Consider the following 12,653-nt stretch of genomic DNA (forward strand, 5'->3'; position numbering starts at 1 on the left):
TAAGAATAAGAGACGCATCAGAGAAGATAGACAGTTATGATATCTCTTAACTGTGAATGGTTACATAAAATGATTTTTATACGATGTTAGCTTCAGATGTATGGTTTGTATTTCACTGTAAAACTCAGAAAACATTTCTTTAATTGGTTATTTGTTCAGAGGATAATTCATCAGCAGCCATGTTTATGATATTTCTTTGTTTTGGTTACTGTCAGACAAAAAAGCCAATCCTTCTCTGATTGCAGCTTTGAATATTTCAGCGGTTGGATGTCATAAATTATGATTTTAAGCTTGACTGGGTTTTGGACTGATGGAGGAAAGAGAGAAGAGCTTTGAAGAATCCACCTTCAGTTTCTAGAAATACTAACAGGAATATCGTACTTGCCATTGATATTGGACAGAAACAGGAATAAATGAGTTGAGAAAATAATCTGCTGCTTTACCTGCTGGAGACAATTTACCTGAAGGTTATTTATTTTGCAGCTTTCCCTGTTAAAGCATTTATAAACAGCAGAACTGCCTGAAGCGGTCGCCACCGAGAGACACAGCTCTCCTTTTTTCATTATTTTGATGGCTTATCCCTCAGACCTGTCTCACAGGTCACTGACGGCACTGCACACTTTCACATGGACTCTGCTGGGATTAAATGTCATCTCTCTCCCGGCTGACGAGGCCAAATGCGGGGCCATGCTCCCGAGATGAGCTCAGATCGATAACCTGCGAGTGAGGAAAGAGGAAGAAGAAGAAACAGGTGTTATGGAGAAGGAGAGATATAGGTTGAGTGTGATGCATTCACTGACCTTTAACTCCATTTGGGACCTCATCTGTTGGAGGTATCTGGAGGCTGTCATGGTGTGTAAGTCCCCCCCGTTTGGCTGCAGAGAGCTCCAGCAGCAGCTAAAGTGACAGCGGCGGAGCTACAGCAGGATACAGAGCCGTCTACTCAGATGATCTTAACACTGCGAGAGCGCGAGCTGCACACTCTTTTGTTTTACACGCTGTCCAAACATTTCTTGCTCAGCTCATTTTAGTACCACCACTCTGCTGTAAACACAAAGACAATGATTTAAACTCCAAGACATCGCTCAGGAACATTCATCCGTCCATCCATTCATCGTCTCTCGCGCTGCTTTTGCTTACTTCTGGGAATGTGCAGCGGTGAAGAGGCCTCGTCTGCTTTCTGTGACAGCGGCTGATTTATTCCAGAGCATGTTTACAGTTAGAGCCCTCCGCAGAGACTCTCCTATTGTTAGCAAGACTGTCTGCAATTTAAGAACTTAAAATAGCAATAACGCCCTCATCTGTCCTACAATCCTGAGTACTCAAGGTTGACTCATTGAGGCGGGTGTTATGACTTTGGAGCCGCCACTCGTGTAAATGGTTACATTTCAGGTGATGTAGCGCAGTTATTCTCAAAGTGGGGTCCTGGGACCCCTGGGGGTCCGTGAACCATAGCGTGGGGGTCCGTGAAATAATTTGACTAAATTTCTAATAAATAATAAAATTGTGCTGTGTCATTACAAAACAGCATATACACCATTGTTATGATACTATTTGGTGGCTCGAAGGGATATGTGAGTCTTGCTACTGTTCATTTTCTGAAAGCGTTTAAGATCAATTACTTGAAAAGTATAAATGCTGTCATGTTGAGTCCACAAGGAATGAAATGACCCTCTGTTTTAAAGTATACAAGTGGTATTTACTTGATTCAAATTGAAGTGTTATCTGTTTATCACTATGGTACAGGTCTGAAGTATTTACATTGATACGTTTTACAATACAAATAGTTCCAAGGGCAACTAAGAGTGCAAATGGTAGTAAGCATGTGCTTTAGTGATGGGAAGTTCGGCTCTTTTCAGAGAGCCGGCTCTTTTAACTCGGCTCCCAAAGAAGAGCCGGCTCTTTCGACTCCCAAACGGCTCTTAATTTAGCCGTTAAGGTTAGGGATATGATTAGGGTTAGGGTTAAGGTTATGATTAGGGTTCGGGTTCGGGTTAGGGTTAGGATTAGTGTTAGGGTTAAGGTTATGATTAGGGTTCGGGTTATGGTTAGGGTTAGGGTTAGGGTTAGGATTAGGGTTAGAGTTAGGGTTAGGGTTAGGATTAGGGTTAGGGTTAGGGTTAGGGTTAGGATTAGGGTTAGGGTTAGGATTAGGGTTAGGATTAGAGTTAGGGTTAGGGTTAGGGTTAGGGTTAGGATTGGGGTTAGGGTTAGGGTTAGGATTAGGATTAGGGTTAGGGTTAGGGTTAGGATTAGGGTTAGGGTTAGGGTTAGGGTTAGGATTAGTGTTAGGGTTAAGGTTATGATTAGGGTTCGGGTTATGGTTAGGGTTAGGGTTAGGATTAGGGTTAGAGTTAGGGTTAGGGTTAGGATTAGGGTTAGGGTTAGGGTTAGGATTAGGGTGAGGGTGAGGGTTAGGATTAGGGTTAGGGTTAGGATTAGGGTTAGGATTAGAGTTAGGGTTAGGATTGGGGTTAGGGTTAGGATTAGGATTAGGGTTAGGGTTAGGATTAGGGTTAGGGTTAGGATTAGGGTTAGGGTTAGGATTAGGGTTAGGATTAGGGTTAGGGTTAGGGTTAGGATTAGGGTTAGGGTTAGGATTAGGGTTAGGGTTAAGGTTATGATTAGGGTTCGGGTTATGGTTAGGGTTAGGGTTAGGGTTAGGATTAGGGTTAGGGTTAGGATTAGGGTTAGGATTAGGGTTAGGGTTAGGATTAGGGTTAGGGTTAGGAATAGGGTTAGGGTTAGGGTTAGGGTTAAGGTTATGATTAGGGTTCGGGTTAGTGTTAGGGTTAGGATTAGGGTTAGGGTTAGGATTAGGGTTAGGGTTAGGATTAGGGTTAGGATTAGGGTTAGGGTTAGGATTAGGATTAGGGTTAGGGTTAGGGTTAGGATTAGGGTTAGGGTTAGGGTTAGGGTTAGGATTAGTGTTAGGGTTAAGGTTATGATTAGGGTTCGGGTTAGGATTAGGGTTAGGATTAGAGTTAGGGTTAGGGTTAGGGTTAGGGTTAGGGTTAGGGTTAGGATTGGGGTTAGGGTTAGGGTTTGGATTAGGATAAGGGTTAGGATTAGGGTTAGGGTTAGGGTTAGGATTAGAGTTAGGGTTAGGGTTAGGATTAGGGTTAGGATTGGGGTTAGGGTTAGGGTTAGGATTAGGATAAGGGTTAGGGTTAGGGTTAGGGTTAGGATTAGGGTTAGGATTAGGGTTAGGGTTAGGGTTAGGGTTAGGATTAGGGTTAGGGTTAAGGTTATGATTAGGGTTCGGGTTATGGTTAGGGTTAGGGTTAGGGTTAGGATTAGGGTTAGGGTTAGGGTTAGGGTTAGGGTTAGGATTAGGGTTAGGGTTAGGGATTAGGGTTAGGGTTAGGATTAGGGTTAGATTTAGGATTAGGATTAGGATTAGGGTTAGGGTTAGGGTTAGGGTTAGGGTTAGGATTAGGGTTAGGGTTAGGGTTAGGATTAGGGTAAGGATTAGGGTTAGGGTTAGGGTTTAGGGTTCGGGTTCGGGTTAGGATTAGGATTCGGGTTAGGATTAGGGTTAGGATTAGGGTTAGGATTAGGGTTATGGTTAGGATTAGGGTTAGGGTTAGGGTCATGATTAAGGTAAGAATTAGAACCAGAACTAAATTTAAGCCAACAGAACCAGAACCAAACTCATGCAAACAGAACCAGACACAAAAACTCAAGCAAATTGAACCGGAATCAAACCAGAACCTAACCAGAATTGAACCAGAACCGAACAAGAACTGAACCGGAACCAAACTAGAGCCAAACCGGAACAGAACCCGAACCAAACCGAACCAGAACCAAACCAGAACCAAACCAGAACCAAACCAGAACCAAACCAGAACCAAACCAGAACCGACCAGGACCAGAACCGGAACCGAACTGAACCAGAACCAAACCAGAACCAAACCAGAACCAAACCAGACCAGAACCGGAACCAAACTCAAGCAAACAGAACCAGAACCAGAACCAAACTCAAGCAAACCCAACCAGAACCAAACCAGAACCCAACCAGAACCCAACCAGAACCGACCCGGACCATAACCGGAACCGAACTCAAGCAAACCGAACCAGAACCGAATCAGAACCGAACCAGAACCAAACCAGAACCAAACCAGAACCGACCCGGACCAGAACCGGAACCGAACTCAAGCAAAGTGAACCAGAACCGAACCAGAACCGAACCAGAACCGAATCAGAACCGAACCAGAACCGACCCAGACCAGAACCGGAACCAAACTCAAGCAAACAGAACCAGAACCAAACTCAAGCAAACCCAACCAGAACCAAACCAGAACCAAACCAGAACCCAACCAGAACCCAACCAGAACCGACCCGGACCATAACCGGAACCGAACTCAAGCAAACCGAACCTGAACCGAACCAGAACCAAACCAGAACCAAACCAGAACCGAACCAGAACCGAACCAGAACCGACACGGACCAGAACCGGAACCGAACTCAAGCAAACAGAACCAGAACCAAACTCAAGCAAACAGAACCAGAACCAAGTCAAGCAAACAGAACCAGAACCAAACTCAAGCAAACAGAACCAGAACCAAGTCAAGCAAACAGAACCAGAACCAAACTCAGGCAAACAGAAACAAACTGGATCAAACATTATTAATGTCCTCAGGTTGGCATTGAGAAAAATCAGATGTCTCAGCTTGGATGGGCTGATCCGATTTCTCCTCTCAGTGAGTATATGCCCTGTCTCTGAGAAGAACCCTAACCCTAACCCTCTCAGAAGGAACAGATGAAGCCACGATACACAGCCTCCCCTCCATCACCTGTATCCTATATCCTCACATGTGATTGGCCGCATGGCCGCCATGCTGACCAATCAAAACAAAGTTCTGCTGTGAGCAGAGCTGGGGCTGAGCACTGTGAGAACCAAGCAGCAAAAGTACAAAACTGGGTTCCGGCCCTCTCTTGATGCGAGCCGGCTCTTCTGATTCACTATAAGGCATCGACTCTCGGAGACGCAGCTTTTGATCATGACACATCACTAATGTGCCTAATCTGTGTTACAGTTATGAGGGGGTCCTTGGACAATTTTCTCATCTGTAAGGGGTCCCTGGCTCCAAAAGTTTGAGAACCCCTGCGTTGAGAGGACGCCGTCTTTGCACATTAAAGCTGGGGTTGGTAGTCATGTTTAGATACACTTTTTGCTATACTGGTTAAAATGACCTTTATGCACCGATTGCAATCAATACAAAATGTGTTCTTAGCCGCTATCTACAGCCGGAGTAAACCTGGGAAAACACCAACCAATCCCTGCCTTTTGGAGCCAAATTATGAAACCAGTCAAATCTCGTCCTACCATTCAGCCCGCCTCCTGCGCGTACATTTCATGTTTGTTTGTGTTTTTGTGTCTGTGCAAAACATAAACAATGTGCTGAGGACTGGTTTTGAATGACTCACCATCATATGGTCGCGAATCAGCGTGCATGTGAGCTGGGGCGTTGTTTTGGAGGAGTGGGGGAGGGGTTAGCTGGAGTCCTGAGGAAATGCTTCATTCAAATTCATGCTAGTTTTCCGTGACTACCAACCCTAGCTTTAAGTTAATCCAAAACATTGACTGTATATAAAGATGTTCCTGTTGGACTGATTTCTTGGACATTTGAAGCCGGAGTCTCTGTTGTTGTAGGGATGAAGATCTAAACCGGTGTCTATTGAGGACACAGTTCTGTATTTTTCAAAATCAATAATAGTTGAGCTGATCGATTCTGCTAATAAGGCCTCATGGGCCTCATGACATAATGCTGTATCTAGAGCTGAGTTCATCAAACTCAAATCAGTGCTGCACATTTTTGTCTCACATCAGTCTGATGGTCCCCAGGCTAAAAAAAACAATATAAACTCTGACTGCTGCTGCAGGACAGGCATCCTCCCTGACCTCACAAAGCTGCGCAGGTTATGAGCTTTTAATCCACTAAGCAATTAAACATAGTCACCCTCAACAATCAGCTTCCAGAATTACTCGTTGGTTAAAGACTCATATTTTAATTACTGTAGGCCTGAAATGCTGGTCATGTGCTTTAAGCTGTAGAGCAGCGATCCGCCACTAGCCGGGGCTGAAGCTCTGGTTCATGGCTGCTGTCATAATGCTCTATTACTCAGATGTAAACAAGCACAGATGACAGGTTGGCATCTTATAGTGCTGTGTTGTTAGGCACTATTTTGATCTAGAAAATAAAGTTTGTTTTAGACTGTGTCAAACTGGCATATAAACACTGGACTGGAGCAATGTGTTCTCTGCACAGGCATGTGGATGCTAACCTGCAAGAAGAACTGAAGGCTGGTGGTGCTAGATCTGCTAACTGAAGCCCCACTCTGCAAACTGATTAGACACAGATCACATGCAGACTCTGATCCTGTGCTTAGCTGTGTTGAATAAGTGATGCTCAGTTTTGTTTCTGAGGCTGTTTCTGAGTGTTGTCTCACTGGGGGCCTTGAATCTGACTTCGGCTCTCAGTGTTTCAAATTTCTGTTTAAATCACTAAAATGTGTCGCTTTTGGGACTTCCCTAGTCGTGTTAAGTGAGCCCAAGCTTTGCTGCAAGTTCTGCTAGTTATGGAATGTTGAAATTTGTGACATTGGCAGAACAGAAGCTGGTCAGCTAACTGAATGAGGTGACATGATGACTTTACACTGTGATGTCTTCAAGATCAGGTCAGAACAATGACTATGGGTATCTTTGATATTGATACTGTTATCATGATCAAACCTCCTTCATGATCTGAGTCCTCCTCGATGGTGGAAAGAGGAGACTTTTATTGATGATGTTATATTTACCTTTATCTAATCCATGCAGTCAGGATCCGCTGGTAGATCTGCATTATGACAAAGACCCCTCAGGCCGGTCAGTCTTCAGCAGAACTGATCTTGTGTCGGTTTGAAGGAGACACTCGTGATTATAGAAAGTTCAATGGAGTGTAAACACTTAAACACAAGACCTCTTTTCACGTATAATGCTTCCTCTTTTGTCTTCTTCATCTACAAATGTTCATGTTGTTCCACTATGTCTGTTATGATTCTCTGCTCTGATGCACAAACTGAGGAATCATCTTTTTATGAGTTAATGTCCGATCCATTTAAAATCGTCTTGATGTTTGAAAGGCTGTGTGCAATGATGCAAACAAAAGCTCTTTATGTTCTAAAGCTTTAATGGCGAGCCTGTTTGGGAAATATAAGAAGTGTTAAAGTACAGATTCATGCAACAAAAGAAAAAGTCTGTAGAATGATGAATACTCAAAGTTCAGATCCTCAAACACGCCTCATAAATACAATTACAAACTGTTTGTTCTTTGTCTTCCACAGCTGTAAACGGCAGAAACAGAAACCGTCACTTTGAGCTCTCCTATGGCCAATAAAACCCATTTGACTGAATCAACACTCTGCGGCAGGCCCACGCTTGTCAGAGAGCTTTTTAAGGAGTGCATTAGAGGGCCGATCTGCTCACTTAACATGTTCTTTAAAGGCTAATAGCAGAGCCGTCTGCAGAGTCAATGGAGCAGCAGCAGCAGGGACAGTCTTGTGTTGATGTGTTTGCTCGGCTTATCGCTCAGAGATATGACAGGTAGAGGCTTCGACTCCCAACGAGAGGATGAGATCATAAAGGTTAACTACCATCTTTTAAAAAGTCTGCGCTGTCAGCTGATCGAAAAAAGAGAAGGTGATTTTGAAGGGTTCAGAGATTACTCTGAAGTGGGTCAGTCACAGCTTATATAAAGTTTATTTTTTTAATGCACAAACTCTTAATCTTAGACCCACAGACAAATCTCTCGTCTGTTTCCACGTCTGGATTAAAGTCAAATAGTGATCGAGCCGAGGCGGTGAGCGGCCCTAAACATAATTTACTCCGTGTAGGGCACTTTGCAGATCGCTGTACAAATAAAGTTTATGTGCTCAACAGTAACAACACAGCTGGCATGTTCGTAAAACAGCGCCTGCTTTCGCATGTTACCTCTGCGTGCATATGTGTGTGAGTGTGTGTGAGAGAGTGTGTGTGCATGCTGCAGGCAGGTCCATCTAAAGCATTATTTCCCCAGGCTCTCTCTGCTTCGCTCAACACACAGGAAGCTGATTGATTCTGATGCATGCACTCCTTCAGCATTGGAGAAAAAAGAAACAAAAACAGGAGAGTCAGGACAAGGTGCATGTGCCCTTGAAAATAAATAATCACATTCTGAAGTGGCCGCGCTGCAAACATGAATTATACATCCATATATCCTGCACTAAAGAGTCATAACTCTGAGGAACAGCATTCCAATATCCTTAAACAATTTCCTCTGTCCTCCTGATACAAACAAACAAGCAAGTTTGCCAATCCAGTGATAGTGAGCTCTGATATGAGTACACATAAATAAATGATAATATCAAATGAATTAATGATTATGTAACAAGCAATAGAGAGGGGAGGAAGGAGGAGACATCTGTGCATCATTCAGCTCTCATGAAAAACGTTGACTCTGACCCGAACTCAGAATGTGATTATAGAAAATTAGCAAGGAATCTGGGGAGATCTAAAGTCCATGCACAGATCGGATCAAATCTTTTAGCTCTGAAACTCAGTTTGTCTTTCCTGAAGTTAATTTCCTGTCGCCCCTAAAGCAGCAGTTCACACGGCAGGTTGAGCTGCGATGTCACAACCGATGTATTACCATTCAAAAAGGCGACTTACTTTTAAAGTGTCGAAGAAGTTCAGAACATCAGGTCATTTATGGGATGATAAAAACATACAGAGAGGTCCTCTCGCAGAATGAAACATCATTTAGAACTGTCTGATGCGTCAGCTGACACAAAACATTGAGAGGGGCTGAGAGCTGAGCTGCTACCTTCCCAAAGCGTGGGTCGGGACCAAGGGAGAGGTTCCGATGGCTGGTGGTGAAGCTTTCAGCAGTGTGTCTGCCCCCTGGTGGCTGGCTGCAGTATAGGTCAAAAAATCCGTCTTCCCCATTCATATGAATGGGGGAGCAGTCATACTTTAAAAAACAAATACACGTCGTACGAATGTTTCTCATATCCGTATGCTGTGGTTATATGTAGTTAGTATTTGACTGTTTTGTGTCCAAGGCATCTTTTTTCTGAAAAGTTTCTTTTTCATTAGTTATTAGAGTTTAAAAAACGGGGTTTTACTTCCTGTTTCCTTTGATTCACAGCCACCGTGGAGTGAAACTTCAAAGGGCACACAGCGTCTTGTGACGTTACGCTGTAGGGCGGAGCTTATTACAGTGGCTTCACAGGCTCTGGCTGCACAATGGCGGCGCCCAGAAGGGGGATTTTTTGGCTTCAGAACAGTACAACAGGAAGAGGCGGAGCAACGCTGTCCATTTTTATTTACAGTCTATGGTCGGGACCCCCTGGGGGGTCGCGAGACACAAATGGGGAGGTCGTGAGATGTCTTCCAGAATGCTATTTTTTTTTAAGTTATCTAGAAATAGTACATGTTACCCATAATAGTAAAGAATATCACCAAAAATAGTAGCTAACCTTGAAATACAACCTTGAAAATAGAAAATGAAATGAGTTTTCTTTAGGGTTAGTGAACAGTTAATTATCAAAATCATCAGTAGCAGTAGGTTCATTCATAATGGCACAGGAAGCCACATGGTCATGGAGGTAGGTACATTTTCTGCAGACCAGCTAAATGAAGCCACATTAAATCACTTTTAGGGACAGTGGGGGTCGCGAGTCTTTGGCACCTATATTTTGAAAAGTTTGGGATCCCCCGCCTTAAAACACTTTCAGTTTAAACAATGTCTTGCGGCAAAATTCAACCACATCCGTGTCCGGTCCATCTTCAATCCTTTGCTGGATCGGAGTTGATAGGTTTCTATTCTAGTCCATGTGTTAACTTCCACTGGATCCACTCCGTTGTGTTCCAGCTGTGTCTGATCCAGCAGGTCGAAGCCCTCCGGATCAGATACACAAGACTTAAATTTTTGCTGGATGCCGAAGCACGACGCATCAGAGTAGATGGAGCCGGACAGGAAGTCAGGCACCAAAACAAAATGAAAACATCTGGTTAACTTTCAGAATAAAACACTCTGTGTTATCACCAGATCGTATTTCACTGAACTACAACAACAAACCGTCATGAATGATGAGTGGAGCCAGGCCTGGAGTCAACAGGTCAGAGGTTTTCAGAGGACCAGAAAGACAACATGGATGAGGAGAGGAACCAGATAATCGTTGATTCAGTAATTACCACAGGAAAACATCCATCCAGCTTTTCGGCGGTCCTACTCCATGCTTCGTTCTGTAAACGAAACCCACCAACACCAGTGGGTGTTGACGGATGAGAGAGCACGGAGCTAGACAGCAGTTGATCGGATATGGATCTGGTGGAAGTCCAACGTTCCACTGTCCACAGTTCTGTCCTCCAATAGAAAACAAATATACTCAGTCCAGTGTTTAACTGGTTTAAATTACTAAGTGGTGTCACCGCAAACACAGCTTTAAAGCTCCTAATTAAAAAAACTAGAGATGGATGTTAAAATGTTATACGAACAAATTTAGATTTTTTCAGACTTTCTGTTGTATTATTGTTGAAAAACAATACAATGACAAAAATTGCATCACAGCTTATCCCTAAAGGGTCAGAAGTGCACAGCTGTTTTGTTTTTATAAACTATTGACTTTATATAAAGATGGATTTATAATCCTCTTCACTTCCTCCTGTAGGAAAGTCTAAAGCCAAATCATCCACATGACATGCGCTGACATTTTGACACCCTGCTGATCCTGACAATCAAAACATCATTTCACTTCTGAATACAATCATTACGATCCCTCAGGTCGTTACAGTCTGCAGTGTTACAGCGTCTCAGGCTGGTTTGAAGTGGACATTCTCAGGATGGGCTGCATGTGTGAACGCAAACAGCGACATGTTTGACCTTGATTTTATTATTTTTTTTTTTTCTTGCCCTCTCGTGAAATTTTCATGCATGAAATATCAGGTAAAAGTGAGGAAATTCCCCACAAGCTCAAGGGCAGAGTGAATGACTGTTACAATATCTCACAAAAGTGAGCCCCATACCATGACACTCCCACCACCATGCTTGACTGTAGGCAAGACACACTTGTCTTTGTACTCCTCACCTGGGCGCCGCCACACACGCTTAACACCATCTGAACCAAGTACATGTATCTTGGTCTCATCAGACCACAAGACATGGTTCCAGTAATCCATGTCCTTAGTCTGCTTGTCTTTAGCAAACTGTTTGCGGGCTTTCTTGTGCGTCATCTTTAGAATAAATGTGAGGGATGTACTCACTTTTGTGAGATACTGTATATGATGGAACCTGGATGACCTTTGTGTATAATGAAACTTCTTGGTTCTCTTTTACACGCAGCTGTTGATACTGTGGATGCTGTAGCGTACAGGTTATTGATATAAAGGTAAAAGCTGTTATCATAGTGTCACACTCTTCTTTGTGCACCATGTTGGATATGTTATTAACATTTCAAGGTGAGTCCCATGTCCCGCCTCCTGAGACCGCCCCCTCCTCCTGTCCGACAGTGAAAATGAATGAGTGAATAACGACAGGGGCAGACTGTACTGAAACTTTAAAGACAGGACTTATATTCAGACCATCACACTTGTATTGTGCCAGAGCTATCGGCCAATTAACAAATTCAGATGGTAAAGAAAACTGTGGTGAATCTGACCTTTCCTACTATTACTGAGAGAGGATCTATCCTGCATTGGAGGCATATTGAGAACTGGTATTGATGCCTGATGAAGTCCGATAAAGGGTACTCAGCTGTCATGATAAAATCGAAGGAGACTTGGAAAAAAAGCAGCAGAAGACACAGCTTTGATTTCTTGATAAGAATCTGATACTCAAGCCTGAAGGAGTCAAAACCAGAGGCAAGGAATGAAAAAGGGATGAAACATCCTTTGACCCATGAGTGACGTTTTACCCTCGAGCCTTCCTTCTCTTTCAGTATGAAGAAGTGGAAGGAGATGAGGTGATTCAGAGGCAGAGAATTACTTTCAGAGCAGCCTACAAATGAGGGAAAGAGGGGAGAATAGAGCAGCGCTGACCAGAGCAGGAAGGTCAGTCCGACGTGGTTCAGCCCGAGGGGAAGAGAGGGGCAGAGGAGCATCGACTGCTCAGCTGCAGGGAGCACAGAGCTCATCAGTGGGCAGGATGGAGAGCAGGAGGCAGGATTTCACAGATATACTGTTGTTAAAGAAGTGATGAGAAACAACACAGCACAACACACACAAGAAAATATCCAACATTTTTTATTCAGAGGTGTTTTTTTTTCTTTTTTGTGGACTTGACAGATAAAGAGATGAGACGGGATTACAGTTGAAATGCTGCTCTTTTTCATCCATTTAACATCGGCACAGCACAGGAAATTCAAAGACAACTCTTTGTTATGTCTCGTCGTGTGAACAGCAGGAGAAGTGGACAGTATTTAAAACCAAAGAGAACACTGAGGGGAGGGGGGGGACAGAAAGAGAGCGGTGGACAAACATTTAAGGAATGCTTCATTTAACAGTCCAAATACCTCGTGTCAGGAGAAGAACAGTTACTGCATGTTTGGAAGAGGAGAAAATCACAGATTTCTGCTGGTTATTAATATTAGGAAAAATAATTTATCAAGCACATGCATCAAAAGTCCTTGTT

Source organism: Notolabrus celidotus, chromosome 12 (genome assembly GCF_009762535.1).
Source record: "Notolabrus celidotus isolate fNotCel1 chromosome 12, fNotCel1.pri, whole genome shotgun sequence".
NCBI lineage: Eukaryota > Metazoa > Chordata > Actinopteri > Labriformes > Labridae > Notolabrus > Notolabrus celidotus.